The following is a 21,405-nucleotide window of genomic DNA, read 5'->3' on the forward strand; positions in this document are numbered from 1 at the left end:
AACAAACCATTTTCAGACTAATACGCAGGGAATTGAAGACTGAACAAAGGGTCAAAGTGTACGACATGAGTCAGTACTGCCAATTTATGAACCCTGTGGGGCCGCATTAAAAAAGGAAACAGCAAACAAAATTTATGATTCCTTCTGGGAACCCAAGTGGATGCTGTCAGGAACCAGAGATTATTATTAAAAGCAACAACAGAGTACGTTGCAGGCCATAAACGAGATTCACAAGCCTGCTGGGCAACCTATTACTCCGGGTTAGCTCTCCTCTTCTGTCACATATACTTTCGGTACTTGAGCTCAGACCATTACCCAGTACATCTAAGGGTAAAAGTTGAATTGATTCAAAATGAATTGCAGGGGAATAAGGGGAGGAGGGAAAATAAGTGACATTAACTGAAAGACAGAGGTCACATGAGTCAATGTCTTGCCAAACCCCAAACTTCATTTTTATGGAGTTTAATGTAACCCATCATTATAGTTAATCTTACAGAGCAACTCACGTCACAAAAGATGAAGATAATATTACAAGCATATGTGACAAATTTAACATCTGAAAGGCACAAATCAGCAAAAGATAAAATTCTTCTCGATGAATTACTCTCCATGGGGCGGCACGGTGGCTCAGTGGTTGGCACTGCTGTCTCACAGCGCCAGGGACTTGAGTTCAATTTCGACCTCAGGTCACTGTCTGTGTGGAGTTTGTACATTCTCCTGGTCTCTGTGCGGGTTTTCTCTGGGTGCTCCGGTTTTCCGGTGAGTGGATTAGGTTGATTGGCCATGCTAAATTGAGTCTATTGTCAGAGGATTAAATATGTGGGGTTACGGGAATAGGGTGGGATTGTGGTTGGTGCAGATTCGATGGGCCGAATGGCCTCCTTCTGCACTGTAAGGATTCTATGATTCTAAGTCCCTGTGCTCCTCGATGTCTGGCCTATTGACATATAATCAGATAATTGTTACAATGCAGGAGGCAGCCACTTGGCCCATTGTGTCTGCACCGGCTCTCCAAATGAGCATCCTGATTTAGTGCCAATCCTCAGTGTTTTCCCCATACCTCTGAACATTGCTTCTATTCAAATTATCATCCAACGGTCTCTTGAATGCCTCGATTGAACCTACATCTATCACACTTACAGGCAGTGAATGCCAATCCTGAACCACTCGTTCTGAGAAAAAATGTTTTTCTTACATTGTATTTGCTTATTTTGCAAATTACTTCAAATCTGTGCCCTCTTATTCTTGACCCTTTTACAAGGAAGCGCAGTTTCTCCCCATCTACTCTGTCCAGCCCTCTCATGATTTTTAACATCTCTAACAAATCTCCTCATAGCCTTGTTCTCTTGGAGAAAAGCCTTAACCTTTCCGTGTAACTGATGATAAAAATCACAAAGTTAAAGATCGCCCGATTTTCATTGTTTCACCATTGACAGTTGTGTGTTAAGCTTCTCTGGTCCAAAGCTCTGGAATTCCTCCCCCTGATTGCTCTATTTATCTCTTCTCCTTTAAGGTGCTTCTTAAAACCTACCTCTCACCTGTCCTAATATCTCCTAATGCGGCTTGAGATGAAACACAGCTACGAAGAGCTATTAGACATGTTACAATTGTAAAAGTACTCTATGAATGCAAGTTGTTGTGGGAACGTATTTATACATATGTAATGAAACGTCCAAAGGCACTCACAAGAACATTATAAAGCAAAGTTCTAACACCAATCCACATATGGAAGTATTAGCTCAGATGATGAAAAGTTTAGGTAATGAGGTAGGTTTTAAGGAGTGCCATGAAGGAGGGAAGCCAAGTTGCAAAGGTGAAGAGGTGTTGGGGAGGCATTTCAGAGCTTGGGGTCTGGGCAACCCAAGATCCAGCCAGCAATGGTGGTGCAATTATAATTGGGAGTGCACAAGAGGCCAAAATTAAAGCAGCACAGATAAAAGATCATAATGATAGAGAGCAACAAGGCCATAGATGGATTAGAAATCAAGGATGAGAATTTTAAAATCAAAACATTGCATGACCAGGAGCCAATGTACAGTAAGAAGTCTCACAACACCAGGTTCAAATCCAAAAGGTTTATTTGGAATCACGTGCTGTTAGACTTTAACCTGGTGTTGTGAGACTTTTTACTGTGCCCATCCCAGTCCAATGCCAGCATCACCACATCAGGAGCCAATGTAGCCAGTGAGCACAAGGGTGATGAAAGAAGAGGCAAATTAAGACATGGATAGCAGAGTTTTGGATGACCTCATGTATATGGAGGGTAGAATGTGGTAGTCAAGAGGTATCAAAGGCAGGAATAAAGGTTTCAGCAGATTAAGCTGTGGTAGGACTGAAGTTGGTTGATATTATGAGGATGGAAATAGAAGATTGTAGTGAGACCGTGAGAATGAGATCAGAATCTCATGTCAGTATCAAGTGTGACACTGAGGTTAGGAACAGAATAGCCTAATCTTAAGAGTGTTGCCAGGGAGAGTGATGTAGTTGGTAGCCAGGGAACACAGCTTGGGGCAGTGCCAGATAAAAGTTAACAATATTTGGATAAGTTTTTGACAAGCTTATTAAAAAGTTATGAATGTTCTACAAAGAACTGATGAACTGGGATAAAGGCTGCAAGTGTCCCTAAATAAAGTACAAAACTTGTAAAAGACACGAAAGAAATCATAGAAACATAGAACCTCTTCAGTACAGAAGGAGGCCATTCAGCCCATTGAGTCAGTACCAACCACAATCCTACTGAGGCCCTAATCCCATAACCCCACACATTTACCCTGCTAATTCCCCTAAAACTACATTAGCATGGCCAATGAACCTAACCCGCACATCTTTGGGCTGTGGGAGGAAACCCAGGCAGACACAGGGAGAAGGTGCAAACTCTACATAGACAGCGACCTGAGGCCGGAATTGAACCCATGTCCCTGGCTCTATGAGGCAGCAGTGCTAACCACTGTGCCGCCTGGTCCTCATGCTGTCAAAGCATACAAGGAACAATTAACAATTAAACAAAACTGGCATTTCAAAAACCATTCCCAAAAGAACAACCTGCAGAGTCTGGTAGTCTGCTGTGTTAACTGAAGGTTTTGACCGCTTGAGCAGGATGACCATTCCTTCTCACTTGTAAGAGCAAGGAAGGAAAATATTTTGCAGCCAAAATGTAAATCCATCTAAATGGCAGTGGAGGTGAAGAGTGTGAATAAATATGCAGATATAAAGCATAGCACGAGCCGAAAAAACATCTGGCTACATCGGTTCCTAATGGTTTAGGGATTTCCGAGTCTTAGGGAACTACAAACATTCAGAACAATCACAGGAACGAACCAGAACAAATAAGAGAAGTAAAAGCAGCTGATCATAGTGACCATGGGATAGATAATACATTATAAAATTTAAAAGGACATAAGGGCAGCATAGTAGCACAGTAGTAGCACTGCTGCCTCACAGCAGCAGAGACCTGGGTTCGATTCCCAGCTTGGGTCACTGCCTGTATGGAGTCTGCATGGTTCTCCCGGTGTCTGTGTGGGTTTCCTCCAGGTGCTCTGGTTTCCTTCTACAGTCCAAAGATCTGCTGGTTAGGTGTATTGGCCAAGCTAAATTGTCCCTCAGTGTACCTGAACAGGCGCTGGAATGTGGCGAACAAGGAATTTTCAAAGTAACTTCTTTGCAGTGTTAATGTAAGCCTACTTGTGACACTAATAAATAAATAAAGCATGACAAAGCCTAGAGAAACAGATTGGAGAATAGCTGATTTTGAGGGGGTAAGAATAAAATGGATAACAATACTGATGTAGAATGCCAATAGGAAACATTCAAAACAGTGGAATAGTATATTCCACTAAAATCGAGAACAAACTAAACTGGAATGAGACAGCACATAAATAAATGAAGAAAACTGAAGGTGTATTTAGCATATGGCCGGCAGAAGGGAACAAGACAAGGGAGTGAGTATACAAAGAGATTAGAATCCCTATAGTGCAGAAGGAGGCCATTTGGCCCATTGGGTCTGCACTGACTCTGAGAGAATACTTTATCTATGTCCTTTCCCCCATACTATCCCTGTAACCCCACACATTTACCATGGCTAATCCATCTAACTTACATATCTCGGGACACTAATGGACAATTTAGCATGGCCAATCTGCACATCTTTGGAGTGTGGAAGGAAACCAGAGCACCCGGAAGGAACTCACGCAGACACGGGGGAGAACATGCAAACTCCACACAGACAGTGAACCAAGGCCTGAGTTGAACCCTGGTCCGAGACACTGTGAGGCAGCAGTGCTAACCACTGTGCCACCGCACGAGGAGAGAAGTCAAAAAAAAGAATTAGGAAGGCAACAAGAAATGATAAAATTGAATTATCCACCAAGACAGAAAGATAAAACATTCCACAGGCACATCAATAATAAAAGAAAGGAAAGTCTGGATGGGAATAGGGTCATGATGTGGGTATGCCAGCGTTGGACTGGCGTAAACACAGTAAAAAGTCTGGTGACGAAGAGGGAAACCTCAAAAGCTTGTGAGTATTATCAAATAAATCGGTTGGACTAAAACCTGGTGTTGTCAGACTTTTTACTGGGAATAGGGTCATCAGAGACTATAAGAATTAAATCAGACACAGTCAGTTAAATCACAGAATTCTTAAATAATTCCTTGGCTTCAGCATTTACCAGGGAGATGAATCAAGTGGACATGAACTGAAAGATAAAATTAGAAATTATATAACCACATTTAAACAAGAGGAGGAGAAATATTAAATACTCAAAATTGACAAGAGCAATACCCCTGGTGCAGACATATTTCCTTGAATTCTTAGAGAATCAAGCAACAGAAAGCAAAACACGATTACACATACTTAAGAATCTATTAGATAAAGCTGCAGCGCCAGAGGACTGACAGATAGTAATATTAATTTTATATGTTACTTATTTCGTTATATTTTAAGCAGAGGGTTGGAATGTGTCCAGCAAGCTATGGACCAGTCAGTTTAATATCATTAATAGGCAAAAGAATGGAATTCCCACTAAAGGAGAAAACAGAACATCTGAAATTCAAAAATATTACATTTTGTATAAAACATAAAAGATATCACTTGGAATTTTTCTTCTGGAGCATAGGAGGCTTAGGGATGATCTTATAATGGTCTATAAAATAACGAGGAGCATAAATCAGCTAGACAGTCAACATCTTTTCGCAAAGATAGGGGAGTCTAAAACTAGGGGGCATAGGTTTAAGGTGAGAGGGGAGAGATACAAAAGGATCCAGAAGGACAATTGTTTCACATAGGGTAGTGAGTGTCTGGAACAAGCTGCCAGGGGTAGTAGTAAAAGCAGGTCCAATTTTGTCTTTTAAAAAAGCATTTAGATGGTTACATGGGTAAGATGGGTATAGAGGGATATGGGCCAAACGTGGGCAATTGGGACCAGCATAGTGGTTTAAAAAAAAGGGCGGCATGGACAAGTTGGACCAAAGGGCCTGTTTCCATGCTGTAAATCTCTATGATTCTATAAGGAGATGAAACCTCTACAACGTCCCCTCCCTCTCTAGCAGCACTTCATTATTGCTGATTTCCAAGACCTACAGTTATCGTCCCCTGCTGTCCTTAGAAAGTGGAGAGGAGGGAAACTACTGGGACAGTGGCTCTGCCTGTTCTTTCCCCCTCAGCCATCACACCCAAACTGTTTACATGTAAAGTTAAAGTTTATTTATTAGTCGAAAGTAGTCATACATTAACACTGCAATGAAGTTACTGAGCAGGAAATAGGGGCCAGTTGGAGAGGAAAGAAAAACACAGATTGAGGAGTGAGTAGGATATAGACCTAACTGCTCACAGATGTCTTCATCTTTCATGATTCAGGTGAAGATAATTCAGCTCATCGAGTCTACACCGACAACAATCTCACCCAGGGCCTAACCCTGTAACCCCATGTATTTACCCTGCTAATCCACCTGACACTAAGGGGCAATTCTACATGGCCAATCAACCTAACCCGTACATCTTTGCACTGAGAGAAGGAACTCATGCAGACACAGGGAGAACATGCAAACTCCACACGGACAGTGACCCAAGGCCAGTATTGAACCACTGCGAGGCAGCAGTGCTAATCAATGTGCAAACTTTGAACCAAGCTTTGAACCAACTGATTTGACTCACCCTAAGCCAATTTGCTCATGGCTTAGATGGGAATGAAAAAATGATTGCCTTTGAGGTTTTGCTTTTTAATTTAGCCCGTAGCTGCTCACTCCCTCAGCAGAATCTCTTTCATAGTTCTATCTATGTCATTGTTATCTACATTGACCACACCATTGGATCTTCCTCTCTAAACCAGAGCAGATCTCCTGAACCTTAACACTGGATCGGCAACATAACCATTTGGATCTCATGCTTTTTAGCTGCCGAAAACTGTCATATATCTATTAACTCTTCCTGCATGCACGGCTTCCTGGAACATGGTTAGGTTGCTTTCCCATCACTTTCATTCACACAGGCTGCAGGATCGTCAAACCTGTTGGACAACTGCAAAGACTGAGGCCCCTCCCCGTCTACATTCTGAGTCCCCATATCTGCCTCACTCGCAGTCACACCCAAATGTCTCTCACCACTGGACAAAAGACCCGAAGGGGTCTCACTGCCTCCTGTTACAAGGTGTCAGGTAATGTTCTCCAACCCTGATGCACCACATTATCTTCGGCTCAATTACTCAGAGCCAACACTCCTCAAGCTGCAGACACGTTTCTACTCGATCACCCAGAGAATCCAACTACTCCCATATTCTGCAGCCACCTCCTTTGCCATTTTTCTTAAGCATTAATTAATTTAGAACTAATAAACATTATTACTTATTTAACATTCAACAGCATTACCATTGCTGAATTTCCTTGAGGGATTACATTGACTAGAAACTGGACAAACCATATAAATACTGTAGCTCTGAGTGCCGGTCAGAAGTGAGAGATCCTGCAGTGAGTAACTTGTTTCCTGACTCCACAAAGCCTGTCTACAAGACACACATCAGGAGTATAATGGAATAGTCTCCACTTGCCTAGATGAATGCGCCTCCAACAACACTCAAGAAGCTCAACACCATACAGGATAAAGAAGCCCGCTTGATTAGCATCCAATATATAAACATTCACTCCCTCCACTACCAATGCACAATGGCAGCAATGTGTACCATTGCCATGGCTCCTCAGACAGCACCTTCCAAACCCACAACCACTACCATCTAGAAGGCACATGCAGCACACACATGGGAACACTGCCACCTTGCAATTCCCCTCCAAGCCACTCACCATTCCAATCTGGACCATCATTGAGTCAAAATCCTGGAACTCCCTCGCTAACAATACTACGGGTGCAAACGACATGGAGTGCAGAGGTTCAGGAAGGCAGCTCACACCCAATTAGAGATGGGCAATAAATGCTGGTGTAACCAGTGATGTTTACATCCTTTGAATTAATAAATAAAGTAGCCTTTACTACTGTAAGTAAACTTTATGGCAACTAATGAAACCTTACAATTATGAATTCCTCAAATTTTGAGGATAAACTAGCAAAATATTCAGTATCCAATGTGGTTTCCTGTGATGTCACACTTTGCTCGCAGAACATGGCCACTGTGCTCTGGAGTCACAGACTGTGCTGGCTTCTAGGCGAAGGGTACTGCCCCTGGATCCTTTCAACTGCTCTTCTAAGTGGTAGTTACTGCCTCCTGGTCTACTTCCCCGCTCTGTTCTCTTGGTAATGGCTTCTGCCTCCAGGTGCGCTTCTTAAATCCTCTCTTCACGGTGCTGGTTATTGCCCCCAAGTCCTTTTTACACCTGCTCCTCTCGGTATGGCCTCTTTTAGCTCCCTCTTCTTGGTAGTGGTTACTGCCTTCAAGTCTTCTTTTTAGCCTCTCTGCTCAGTGGTGGTTACTGCCTCCGGGTTTTCTTTTCACTCGCTCTTTCCATTGGATTTCTTTCTCTTGGTTGGTAGACCAATTTATAGAACCCAATGTTTTCATGGTATTGAACAGGGTGGGCTGATTTTGCAAAAATGGGAGAATTTATGCTATGCAGGCCAAGTCCTTCACTAACCTACTTCATGTGGTGCTGTCTGGGCTCCAATTTAAAGAATCTGAACTTGTTGCAGACAGCTAGATTCTACTCTTCATCTTAATGGAAAAACAAAGCCTTCCCCCATTTTGTGGGACTGTACAATGTGCTGAGGAGCATTGGTGCCCAATCCAGAATTTGTAAATATGTACCTTTTTTTTATTTTTAAATCCTTTATGATGAAAAAAAGTTGGGAATAAAGATCACTGCCATTTAGTGGTTAGCACTGTTGCCTCACAGCGCCAGGGAACTTGGTTCGACTCCTGGCTTGGGTCACTGTCTGTACAGAGTTTGCACATTCTCCTCGTGTCTGCATGGGTTTCCTCTGGGTACTCTGGTTTCCTCCCACAGTCTGAAAGACGTGCAGGTTAGGTGCATTGGCCATGCTAAATTCTCCCTTGGTGTACCCAAACAGGTGCCAGAGTGTGGCAACTGGGGGATTTTCACAGTAACTTCATTGCAATGTTAATGTAGGCCTACTTGTGACACTAATAAATAAACTTTAAAAAAAACTGTCTTCCTTTGCCGAACCCGGTTTAGACGTGCCTTGGCTCCAGGAAGCTGAAATTGGTCTACGTAACTTTCCTGCAACCTTTGTACCTTCAGGCTCCGAAGCTTACCTAGCAGTATTACAACAAATTACATATTGTAGCTGGGATGCACGATCATGCTCCTTGATGCCAGTGATGCCTTCAAGCAGGCTCCAGTTCATGCACAGGGAAATGCTCTGTGCATCCAGTATCCTTCCTACACTATTCCTGGCAATACTGACAAATTGACACATGCTAACTCTTACAGTGTTCAATTTGGACTTACTCAATTGAAAATTATTAACAGACTTTAATATATACCAATAGGACTCCAGGGTAGCTCTTGAACCAGATGTTTGTATTGGAACTATGAGGGTAGCGATCCTTTCCATTAAAATTATGCTATTAGGTTTCACGGAGGCTTGATAAAGTGATTGGTTAAAATTTCTAATTTATCGCAGAACGTCTCAAAAAACACTTCAAGAAACCAAAAAGAAAATACCCAACATTGCTGGAAAGATGCAAGCTCTTTTATAAAACTAATCTCTTAATGGTTGTAAACTATTGCTAAATTTGATTGAGAACAATACTTCAGAGCACGTGTACAGTTTCCATTCATTGCGATGTGTTTGGAACATGAAGTTCTGAATTACCATCACATTTTGGAATTCTTTCCATTTTTCACTGAAGGATTTGGAAATGAGTCACAATGAAGTGGTGTGTTTTAAATTAAACCGGCTTTACGCTCTTTACAGGCGATACTGCAGCCACTAAGATAAAAAGGCACGTATATGTTAATGAGTCAGGCATTCACTGCGTTCAAAAAGGTCTAGCACAACAACTTGGTCCCTTTTTCCAGATTTCGTGTAACACTTATTATTGTTGCTGGAATGCTCCAATCTACTTAAGCACCAGAATGGACTGTCAGGCAAGAAAGCACTGGCAGCAAGAATACACGCTGAATTTTAGTGTTGTAAAATTAGTTTGCCACCATTCACATGCGGCTAAATGGGAATCCAGGAATAGCTGGTTAGAATTAGCAAATAGTACTAATAAGATTGGGTGGAGGTTGTTAATACTCGATTTTGCCTCCACATGAACATATGTGCACCAGCCTTTGTAAATATTTATTAGCAATCGGACAGATAAAAAGTCCCTGGCATGTCCCAACACTACTCACTCCTCCCCCACATGGCCACTGTGTTGTTAAGCTTTGCTCCCACTGAGCACTGATCCCTTGTTTTCCGTTTAACACATTCTGATATCCTACCTCTGCCGCTATTAACATTCTTCAGTCCCTAGTAGCACTGTTAACAGCCCTTTTGTCTCATGTCTATGACATCGTTGTCATAGAGGTTTACGACATGGAAACAGGTCCTTCAGCCCAACTTGACCATGCCGCCTGATTTTTACCATTAAGCTGCTCCCAATTGCCCATGTTTGGCCCATATCCCTCTATAGCCATCTTACCCATGTAACTGTCTAAATCTTTGTAAAGACAAAATTATATCCAACTCTTCTAATGCCTCTGGCAGCTCATTCCAGATACTCCACCCCGTGTGTGAAAAAAAAGTGCCCCTCTGGACACTTTTGGATCTCTCTCCCTCACCTTAACCTATGCCCTCTAATTTTAGACTCCCCTACCTTTGGAAAAAAGATGTTGACTATCTACCTTATCTCTGCCCCTCATTATTTTATAGACCTCTATTAGATCATCCCTAAGCCTCCTATGCTCCAGAGAAAAAAGTCCCAGTCTATCCAGCCTCATGCCATCAAGTCCCAGTAGGATCCTAGTAAATCTTTTCTACCCTCTTTCTAGTTTAATAATGTCCTTTCTATAATAGGGTGGCCAAGAATGGCCTTACCAATGTCTTGTACAACTTCAACAATATATCCCAACTCCTGTATTCAATGTCCTGACCAATGAAATCAAGCATGCCGAATGCCTTCTTTACCACCCTGTCCACTTGTGACTCCACTTTCAAGCAGCTATGAACCTTTACCCTTCAATCTCTTTGTTCTAATAACTCTCCCCACTTCTTCACGTCCAGGGGATTTATCTACTTTGATGCGCCTTAAGACTTCCAGGAACTCCTTCTTTGTAATATGTACAGTCCTCAAGACATCACTATTTTTTCCCCCAAGTTCCCTAACATCTATGCCTTTCTGAGCAGTAAGTACTGACGAGAAATATTCATTTAGAATCTCACTCACCTCTTGGGGATCTGCACATAGATGATCTTGTTGATCCTCAAGAAATCATAGATAGATAATAGAATCCTATAGTGCAGAAGGAGGCTATTTGGCCCATCGGGTCTGCACCGACCGCAATCCTACCCAGGCACTATCCACATAACCCCATGCGTTTACCCTAGCCTGTCTCCCTGACACTACATTAAGGGGCATTTTACATGACCAATCAACCTAACCCACAAATCTTTGGACTGTGGGAGGAAACCTGCAGCACCCAATGTGATCTTATTGAATGGCGGGGCAGGCTCGAAGGGCTAGTTGGCCTACTCCTGCTCCTATTTCTTATGTTCTTATGTTATGTTCTTAGAATGTGCAAACTCCACACAGACAGTGACCCCAAGCTGGGAACTGAACCCGGTTCCCTGGCACTGTGAGGCAGCAGTGCTAACCATTGTGCCACCGTGCCAACCCCTACCCTCTCCCTAGTTACTCTTTTGCCTTTGTAGAAGCTCTTTGGATTTTCTTTTGCCTTATCTGTCAAAGCATGTCCCCTTTTTGCCCTCCTGATTTCTTTTTTAGCTCTACTCTGACAACCTGTATACTCTTTAGGAGATCCACTTGATAACAACATAAGAAACAGGAGCAGGGATAGGTCATTTGGCCTGCTCTGCTATACAATAAACCATGCTTGATCTTTTCGTAGGGTCAGCTGCACGTACCCGCCCACTCACCATAACCCTTAATTCCTTTACTGTTCAAAAATGTATCTATCTTTGCTTTAAAACATTGACTGAAGTAGCTTCACTGGGCAGGGAATTTCACAGATATACAATCCTTTGTGTGAAGAAGTTCCTTCACATCTCAGCCCTAAATCTGCTCCCTTTTATTTTGAGGCTATGCCCCCAAGTTCTGGTTTCACCTGCCATTGGAAATAACCTACTTGCTTCTATCTTATCTATTGCCTTCATAATTTTATATATTTCTATAAATCTCCACTCATTCTTCTAAATTCCAATGAATATAGTCCAGGTATACTCAGTCTCTCCTCATAAAACAACTGTCTCAACTCTGGAATCAACCTAGTGAATCTCATCTGCAATCCTTCCAGTGCCAGTATATCCTTTCTCAAGTAAGAAGACCAAAACTGTACACAGTTCTCCAAGTGTGGCCTCACCAGCATCTTATACAGCTGCAACATTTTTTTAAACTCCATCCCTTCAGCAATGAAAGACAAAATTCCATTCGCCATCTTAATTACCTGCAGACCAACATTTTATGATTCATGCACTAAGATACCCTGGTCCCTCTGCACAGCAACATGCTGCAATTTTTTTACCACTGAAATAATAGTCCACTTTGCTGTTATTCCTACTAAAATGATTGACCTCACATTTACAAACATTTTTACACCATTTGCCAGACCCTTGCTGACTCACTTAGACGATCTATATCACTTTGCAGATGTTCAGTGTCCTCTGCACACTTTGCTCTATCACTCATCTTGGTGTCATCCGCCAACTTTGACACACTACTTTTGGTCCTCAACTTCAAATCATCTATGTAAATTGTAACAACAAATTCCAACAACTTACTCACTTTCCCAGCTGCCTACGCATGTCAGGTACCTCCTTCTTTTTGACCAGGGCCTCAATATCCTGTGTCATCCAGGGTTCCCACTTTCTACCAGCCTTGCCCTTTACTCTAAAAGGAATCGCTCTTTAGCTCCAACCTGTCACTGATTTCCTATTCTGCCCTACCCCATCTCTCCAATTGTCTAATTCCTCACGTTTCTATCCCTTTTCAGTTCTGTAAAAGGATCAATGGACTTGAAAAGTTAACTGTGTTTCTCCCTCTGCAGATGCTGCTGCACTTATCCAGCATTTTCTATTTATATTTCAGATTTCCAGCATCTGCAGTATTTTGCACTTTCCTGAATGGTTGCACCTCCAACAACACTCAAGAAGCTTGGCACTATTCAGGACAAAGCACCCCACTTGACTGGCACCACATCCATAAACATACAGTCCCACCACCACCAACACTCAGTTGCAGCAGTGTGTACTATCCTGTCTCACTAATTTGATCGAGTTTTTTGAGGAAGTGACAAAGACGATTGATGAGGGTAGGGCAGTGGATGTTGTCTACATGGACTTCAGTAAGGCCTTTCACAAGGTCCCTCACGGCAGACTGGTGCAGAAGGTGAAGTCGCATGGGATCAGAGGTGAGCTGGCAAGATAGTCAGAAAACTGGCTCAATCAAAGAAGACAGAGGGTAGCAGTGGAAGAGTGTGTTTTTGAATGGAGTGCTGTGACAAGTGGTGTTCCTCAGGAATCAGTGCTGGGGTCTTTGCTATTTGTAATATATATATATAAATGATTTGGAGGAAAACATAACTGGTTCAATTAGTAAATTTGCGGACGACACAAAGCTCGGTGGATTTGCGGATAGCGATGAGGGCCATCAGAGAATACAGCAGGATATAGATCAGTTAGAGACTTGGGCAGAGAGATAGCAGATGGAGTTTAATCTGGACAAATGTGAGGTAATGCATTTTAGAAGGTCTAATACAGATAGGAAATATACAATGAATGGCAGAACTCTTAAAAGTATGGATAAGCAGAGGGATCTGGGTGCACAGGTACACATGTCACTGAAAGTGGCAATGCAGATGCAGAAAGTAGTCAAGAAGGCATATGGCATCTTTGCCCTCATCAATCAGGGCATTCAGTTGCAGCTTTACAGAGCCTTAGTTAGACCGCACTTGGAATATAGTGTTCAATTCTGGTCGCCACACTACCAGAAGGAGGTGGAGGCTTTGGAGAGGGTACAGAAAAGATTTATCAGGATGTTGCCTGATATGGAGGGCATTAGCTATGAGGAGACGTTGGAGAAACTCGGTTTGTTTTCACTGGAACGAGGGAGGTTCAGGGGCGACCTGATAAAAATCTACAAGATTATGAGAGGCATGGACACAGTGGATAGTCAGAAGCTTTTTTCCAGGGTGGAAGAGTCAATTACTAGGGGGCATAAAGTTTAAGATGCGAGGGGCAAAGTTTAAAGGAGGTGTACGCAGCAGAGTTTTTACACAGAGGGGGGTGGGTGCCTGGAACTTGTTGCCGGGGGAGATAGTGGAAGCGGATATAGTAGTGACTTTTAAGGGATATCTTGACAAATACATGAATAGGATGGGAATAGAGGGATATGGAAGGGTAGGGATTTTAGTTAAGTCAGACAGCATGGTCGGTGGAGGCTTGGAGGGCTGAATGGCCTGTTCCTGTGCTGTAATCTTCTTTGTTCTATCTACAAGATGCACTGCAATAATTCACCAAAGATCCTTAAACAGCATCTCCCAAATCCACAACTGCTTCCATCTAGAAGGACAAGGACAGCAGATACATGGGAATACCACCACCTGCAAGTTCCCCTCTAAGCCACTCACCATTCTGACTTGGAAATATATTGTCGTTCCTTTGCAGTCGCTGGGTCAAAATTCTGGAATTCCCTCCTAGTGGCATTGTGGGTCAACCCACAGCATGTGCACTGTAGCGATTCAGGATGGCAGCTCACGACCACCAGCTCAAGGCAAATTAGGGATGGGCAATAAATGCTGGCCAGCCAGTAATATCCATGTCCCACAAATGAATGAAAAAATAATTATCCTGGGACTGTGCCCTTATGTTTTAGAGTCCCCAATCAGTGGAAGCTATCTCTCGGTGCCCATACTTCCAGAATTTTGTAGGTTTCACAGAATCTTTAAAGTACAGAAAGAGGTCATTCAGAACACTCTGTCTTGTCCTCATAACTTTGCACATTTGTTCTTTTCAGATAGCAATTCAATTTCCTTTTGAATATCTCAATCAAACCTGCCTCCACCACCCTCTCAGGAAGTTCATTCCAGACTTTAACCAACATCCATAACCACAGCCTCAATTCCCCACTTTTCTACTCAGTGATTAAGTTTGCCCCCATTTTTGTAGGGTTTTTTTGAGGCTGGAGGGTCAACTTTTGCCTCACAGTTTTTTAAACAACTATTTATATTTATGCGTGAGATTTGACCATCGCTGGCTAGCCAGCATTTATTCTGCATCTCTAATTGCCCTTGAAAATTTGATGGTGAGCTGCCTTTTTGAACTGCTGTAGTCCGTGAGGTATATGTACACCCACATTGCTGTTGGTGGAGGTGGGGGGGTGATGGGGGGAGAGGAATTCCAGGATTTTGAACAAGCAATATTGGAGGAATGGCAATAAATTTCCAAATCAGCATGGTGAGTAACTTGGACAAGCAATATTGGAGGAATGGCAATAAATTCCCAAATCAGCATGGTGAGTAACTTGGAGGGGAACCTTCAGGTGGTGGTGTTCCCATGTGTCTGCCATCTTTGTCCTTCTCAGTGGTAGTGGTTATATGTTTGGAAGGTGCTGCCTAAGGAACATTGGTGAGTTGCTGCAGTGCATCTTGTAGACAATACATACTACTGCCAACGTCCATTAGTGGTGAAAGGAGTGCATGTCTGTGGAAGAGGTAGCAATCAAGATGCTTTGTCCTGCATGGTGCCAAGTTTCTCAGGTGTTGTTGGAACTGCACTCAACCAGCCAATATTCCATCATACTCCTGACTAGCACCTTGAAGATGGTAGACAGACCTTGAGGAGTCAGGATGTGAGTTACTCACTGCAGAATTCCAAGCCTATCACCACAAGTATTGTGGTAATTATAAACCAAATATGTTAAAAATGCTGCAGAGGACTTACTGCATCTTTTCAGATATCCATTTTAACAAGGCATTTTTTTCTTAAACTAGCAATCACACTTGGCTGAGACCTCATGAATGCAGCCAAATTGGATTCTACGATATCAAAAACAGAAAAATGCTGGAAAATCTCAGCAGGTCTGACAGCATCTGTGGAGAGAGAGTAGAGCCAATGTTTCGAGTCTAGATTTTTTCAATTCTGTGCTGTTCATTTTAAAACAAAGGCCCAGCCAACATCTGTAACCCGCCACTAAAACATCTGCTAATATTTTAATTAAACGCAAAAGCTGAATCTTCATCTACAACAAACTGGGGAGGCCTCAGGAACATCCTGGGCAGTGCTGGAATACTTCTACTTCGCTCTTTACCTGCACCTGGGAATGACAATTCCCAAGGCACAGGAAAAAACAACCCTCTATGAAAACCGTGGATACAAGAAGAAGGTGCTCACATTTACTCATCCGGTAGAAAGTAACAAATTTTGAACTTCTGTGAAACATGGCAATACCACTTGGTTTATCTTGAACAATTGCACTAAAGGAAGGCATGATTAAATGAAGAAAAAATGCAGTCAAAATGTATTGACAGCTATTGTAAATTTTGTAACATTTATGAAGCAGATGTGTTCTTTTGTGTGCATCCAGACAAAAGCAGGTTTTTAAAAGGAAGATGTGCAGTCTTGCATACCAGGGGAGATGAAGAAAGCTTCCATTAAGCCAAAATCCAAAAATTAAATCCAAAAATCTTTGCGTGCAACACTGAACGAAAATAAATTCTTGATTTTCTTTATTCTTTCATGGGATGTGAGAATCAATGGCAAAGGCAACATTTGTCATTCTTAACTGCCCTTGTGAAGGTAGGCCATTTTCTTCAATCAATGCAATCCATCTGGTGCACCACAGTGCCATTAGGTAGGGAGTTGTCTACCTTTTACTTCTTTATTTTTCTTCCTCCACCCCCCCCAACTCTTTCCCCCTATTTTATCACCCCTTTCCTTACACTTTCTCCCCCTTTGCATCCCCTTCCCCCCTTTTCTCTATTTTACTCTCTCCCACCTATTCCCCCCTCCCCTACATCTTCATCTGTCACAGCTTACCCTCTGATTTCAGCCTCTCTGTCATTTAGCCGTTCACACCCATTATTCTCGCTATGGACTGCCATTAGCAGCCTCTTCCTCTGGTTTCTGTGGCTATGACTCATCTTTCATTCCCTCATCCTGTAATATAAATATCTCCCACTTTCTAAAATTAAAGTTTATTTATTTATCACAAGTAGGCTTACATTCACACTGTAATGAAATTACTATGAAAATCCCCTAATCGCCACACTCTGACGCCTGTTCGGGTACACTGAGGGAGAATTTAGCATGGCCAATGTACCTAATCAGCATGTCTTTCGGACTGTGGGAGGAAACTGGAGTACCCAGAGGAAACCCACACAGACACAGGGAGAACGTGCAAACTCCACACAGACAATGATCCAAGCTGGGAATCAAACTCGGGTTCCTGGCACTGTGAGGCAGCTACGCTGACCACTGTGCAACCGTGCCAGCCAATGCCTTTCTATGCCTTTTAGCTTTGACAAAAGGTCATCTGGAATTGAAACATCAGCTCTTTTCTCTCCTTACAAATACTGCCAGACCTGCTGAGATTTTCCAGCATTTTCTCTTTTGGTTATTTATTAGGGAGTTCCAAATTTTTGATCCAACGACAGCGAAGGAATGGCAATATAGTTTCAAGTCAGGATGGTATGTGGTGGCAGCTTTCCTATGCATCCCTGTTCCACGAGGTGGTAGAGTTCACAGGTTTGGAAGATGCCTTGGTGAGCTGCTGCATTGTGTCCTGTAGATGGTACACATACCTCCACTGTGTGCTAGGTTGAGTTGCTAGATGGGGTGAAGAAGCAAATGGGCTGTTTTATCCGAGATGGTGTCAAGCTTCTTCAGTGTTGTTGGAGCTGCCCTCAACCAGGCAAGTGGAGAATATTCCATTACACTCCTGACTTGTGCTTTGTAGATGGTGGACAAGCTCAGGGAGTTGGAAAGTGATTTACTCCCTGCAGAATTCACAGCCTCTGACCTCCCTCTTGTAGCTACAGTATTTGAGGTCAAAACATTGTCAGATTTCAAGAAGAAATTAGATATAGCTCTTGGAGCTAAAGGAATCAAGGAATATGGGGGGCAAGGGGGTGATCAGGATATTGAATTAGATGATTAGCTATGGTCATAATGAACGGCAGAGCAGGCTTAAAGGGCCAAATGGCCTACTTTTGCTTCTAGTTTCTATTTAGATAGTGGTCCAGTTCAGTATCTTGTCAATGGTAACTCTCAGAGTGCTGATAGTCAGGAGGAATTCATCAATGTTAATTTTGTTGAATGTCAGAGGGAGATGGTAAGGTTCTCTCCTGTTGGAGATGGCCATTGCGCAGCATTTATGTGGCATGATCCTTACTTGCCACTTTTCAGTTCAAGCCTGAATGTTGTTCAGGTCTTTCTGCATGGAGGCACTGACTACTTCACTGTCTGAGGAGTTGCCAATTGAACAGCAAACTGCCATCATCATGAGCATCCACACTTCTGATCTTATGATGCAGGGAAGATTTTTGACAAAACAGCTGAATGTGGTTGGGTTTAGAACACTACCATGAGGAACTCCTGCATTGATGTCCTAGGGTTAAGATGATTAGCAGGCAACAACCACAACCATCTTCCTTTATGCTCAATAGCACTCCAAGCAGTAGAAAGCTCCTCTCTCTGGGTGTCCTGATATATGAATCACAAGTTAGTATGAAGGTATAGCAAGCAATTCGGAAGGCAAATGGGATGTTGCTTACTGCAAGGGGCATGGAATATAAAAGTAGGGATGTTTAATGTCAAAGGCAGTCATTCTCCTCTCACCTTTGGAATTCAGCTCCTTTGTCCATGTTTGGACAAGGATGGATTGAGGTCTGGAGCTGAGTGACCCTGACGGAATCTAAATGATGAGCATGTTGTTGCTGAGTAGGTGCAATGTGATAGCACTGTCAGAAACACCTTCTTTACTTTGATGATGATAGAGTGTAGACTGATGGGAATGTAATTAGCTGGGCTGGATTTGTCCTGCTTTTTGTGGTTAGGCAATTTTCCACACTTCTGGATAGAAACTGGTACTGGAGCAGCTTGGCTAGAGGCACAGCAAGTTCTGAAACACTATTGCTGGAATATTTTCAGGAATATTGTCTGATGCATTCTTGATAAAAAGTGGACTGAATTAAATTGGTTGTGATGGTGGAGAGCTCAAGAGGAGACTGAAATAGATGATCTACTCAGTGCTTCTGGCTGAAAATGTGGTTGTAAATGCTTTTTTTAAAATTCATTTATGGGATGTGGACGTCGCTGGCTGGGCTAGCATTTATTGCCCATCCCTGAGGGCATCTAAGAGTCAATCACATTCCTTTGGCTCTGGAGTCACATGTAGGTCAGACCAGGCAAGGATGGGAGACCCCCTTCCCTAAAGGACATTAGTGAACCAGATGGGCTTTTATGAGAATTGACAGTGGTTTCATGGCCACCATTAGACTTTTCATTCCAATTAGTTATTGAGTCCAAATTTCAACATCTGCCATGACGGGATTTGAACCCGGATCCCCAGAGCATTACCCTGGATCTCTGGATTACTAATCCAATGATAACACCAGCATGTCATTGCCTCCCCACCTTTTGCACTGATGTGCTGAACTATGTTAGCATTGATGGGCATTGGTTTTTTAATAGTCCACCATCATTCCTGAATGGATGTGGCAGGATTGCAGTACTTTGATTGAGTCATGAGTTGTGTGATCTCTCAGCTCCGTCTATCACATGCTGCTTCTGCTGTGTAGTGTGCATGCAGTCCTGAGTTTTAGTTTTACCAGATTGGCACCTTATTTTTAAATATGCTTGGTACTGCTTCTGGCATGACCTCCTGCACTCCCTATTGAACCAGAGTTATCCTTGATAATAATGCTAAGTTTATTTTAAAGTTTATTTATTAGTGTCACAATTAGGCCTACATTAACACCGCAATGAAGTTACTGTGAAAATCCCCTAGTTGCCACACTCCGGCGTATGTTTGGGTACACTGAGGGAGAATTTAGCATGGCCACCTCACTGGAACTCGCTGCCCCATTACACAGTGGAGTTTGATTTGTTAAATGATTTCAAGAGGGAGATAGACATATTTCTAATAAAAAAAGGGAAAGAGGGATATTGGGAACAGGTGGGGAGGTGGATGTGAGACCATGGTAAAATCAGCCATGATCTGATTGAATGGCAGAGCAAGCTTGAAGGGCTGAATTTGCCTACTTCTGCTCCTAATTCCTATGTTCCTATGAGCCTGGAGTCAAATTTTGCAATAACAGTAGCGATGACAACTCTGTTGGCACACTTGTAGACCAAGCCATAATCTGATGGTTGATATCGCAGCTTCCACTGCAGCATAAGCAACAGCCACCCAAAGTCAGAATGTTGCAGTGTAAGCTAAGGCTGCTGCCATTATGGTTGCAGATTACAGTATGTGATGTGCCTTGCAGGGTCTCACAGCAGTCCAACAATCCATCCACTAATAGGTTACTAGGGCACCATTGAAGAGGTGTGGCCATGGCTCCATGGAGCAGAAAGCTGCTATCCTCCCTCAGAGAGGCAGCATTCATCCCGCCCTGCTATTTCAACAGTCCCTTTGCTATTGCCTGCCAGCCCAGGCTACTGGAGCAGTCGGGTCTCCAGTCACATGTCTCTTGTGAACCTTTTCAAAAAAAAAAATCCTACATAAATCAGTCTGTGCAATCACAGCCAATGATTTTATAGAATCATAGAAATCCTACAGTGTAGGAGGAGGCTGTTCAGTCCATCGAGTCTGCAGCGACAACAATCCCACCTAGGGATTATTCCGGTTACCTGACATTTTTACCTTGCTAATCATTCTAACCTATGCATCCTGGTACACTAAAGGGCAAGTTAGCATGGCCAAAGCACCTAACCCACACATCTTTGGACTGTGGGAGCAAACTGAAGCACTGGAGAAAACAAACACAGACATTTAAAGGTTAGATTACTATTGTCTTAAAATATCCAAGGGAGTGCTCGGTGTGGCAAACCAGTCAAATCGCGAGACAGGCGAAAAATTGGGCTTGCGCGCTGTTTCTCTCCTCTTGTGATGATATAGGCACTGATTTGCCAGCACAATCAGCCTTACATAGAGAAGTGTGCGAGGCAGATATAACAATTTAAATCCTGCTTTAAATATTATTCGAGATCCCTGTACAGAATTTGGGTGTGGGGGTGTCTAGGTGAGTGGGGAAATGACAATCTCCCAATGCACTATGTGCTATTGTACATGGGGCAATAGGAGATCAGACGCATGTCCAATAGCACCCTCTAGCAATAATCAACCAACTTCCTGACATTAATATACTGCATCCACTTCTCCTACTGGCGAGAATCACACTCTGCTTCATTTCTTCCTCTAAGTGTCATAAGATTTGAATTTTTTATCTTGCTAAAAAAATGGGTCTGAAATGCTCCCATTTTCACGCCCACTCACTGCTTAGAATTTTCTGGGTAAGAATGCACCGCCTCACCCCAAGAATTATCTGTCAACATTAGTTAATTTATCTTCGACAGTGAAAAATGTCCATTTTTACACTGGACATCCCAGTGTTTAATCAAACAGGAGATTTACTCTTGTGGATCAGGTTTGGTAATGCAACTGACACCATTCTCGTTTGCCTACTGCGTGAATGCTTCTTTGTTCCATAAAGTAGACCAAACAATATAGTAATAACATCAGACCCAAGCTAATGGTATTTCTTCTCAACATCACA

At 42.7% G+C, this 21,405-nt stretch overlaps 1 protein-coding gene across 10 annotated transcripts in view; it reads right to left on the reverse strand.

Moving 5' to 3' along the window:
• The window catches only part of cmss1 (cms1 ribosomal small subunit homolog), a 323,934-nt gene that overhangs the window by 28,022 nt on the left and 274,507 nt on the right, over positions 1 to 21,405 (reverse strand). The gene's annotated exons all lie outside the window — the stretch shown is intronic.

The sequence above is a fragment of the Carcharhinus amblyrhynchos genome, chromosome 15 (assembly GCF_965287045.1).
Source record: "Carcharhinus amblyrhynchos chromosome 15, sCarAmb.v2.hapA, whole genome shotgun sequence".
Taxonomy (NCBI): domain Eukaryota; kingdom Metazoa; phylum Chordata; class Chondrichthyes; order Carcharhiniformes; family Carcharhinidae; genus Carcharhinus; species Carcharhinus amblyrhynchos.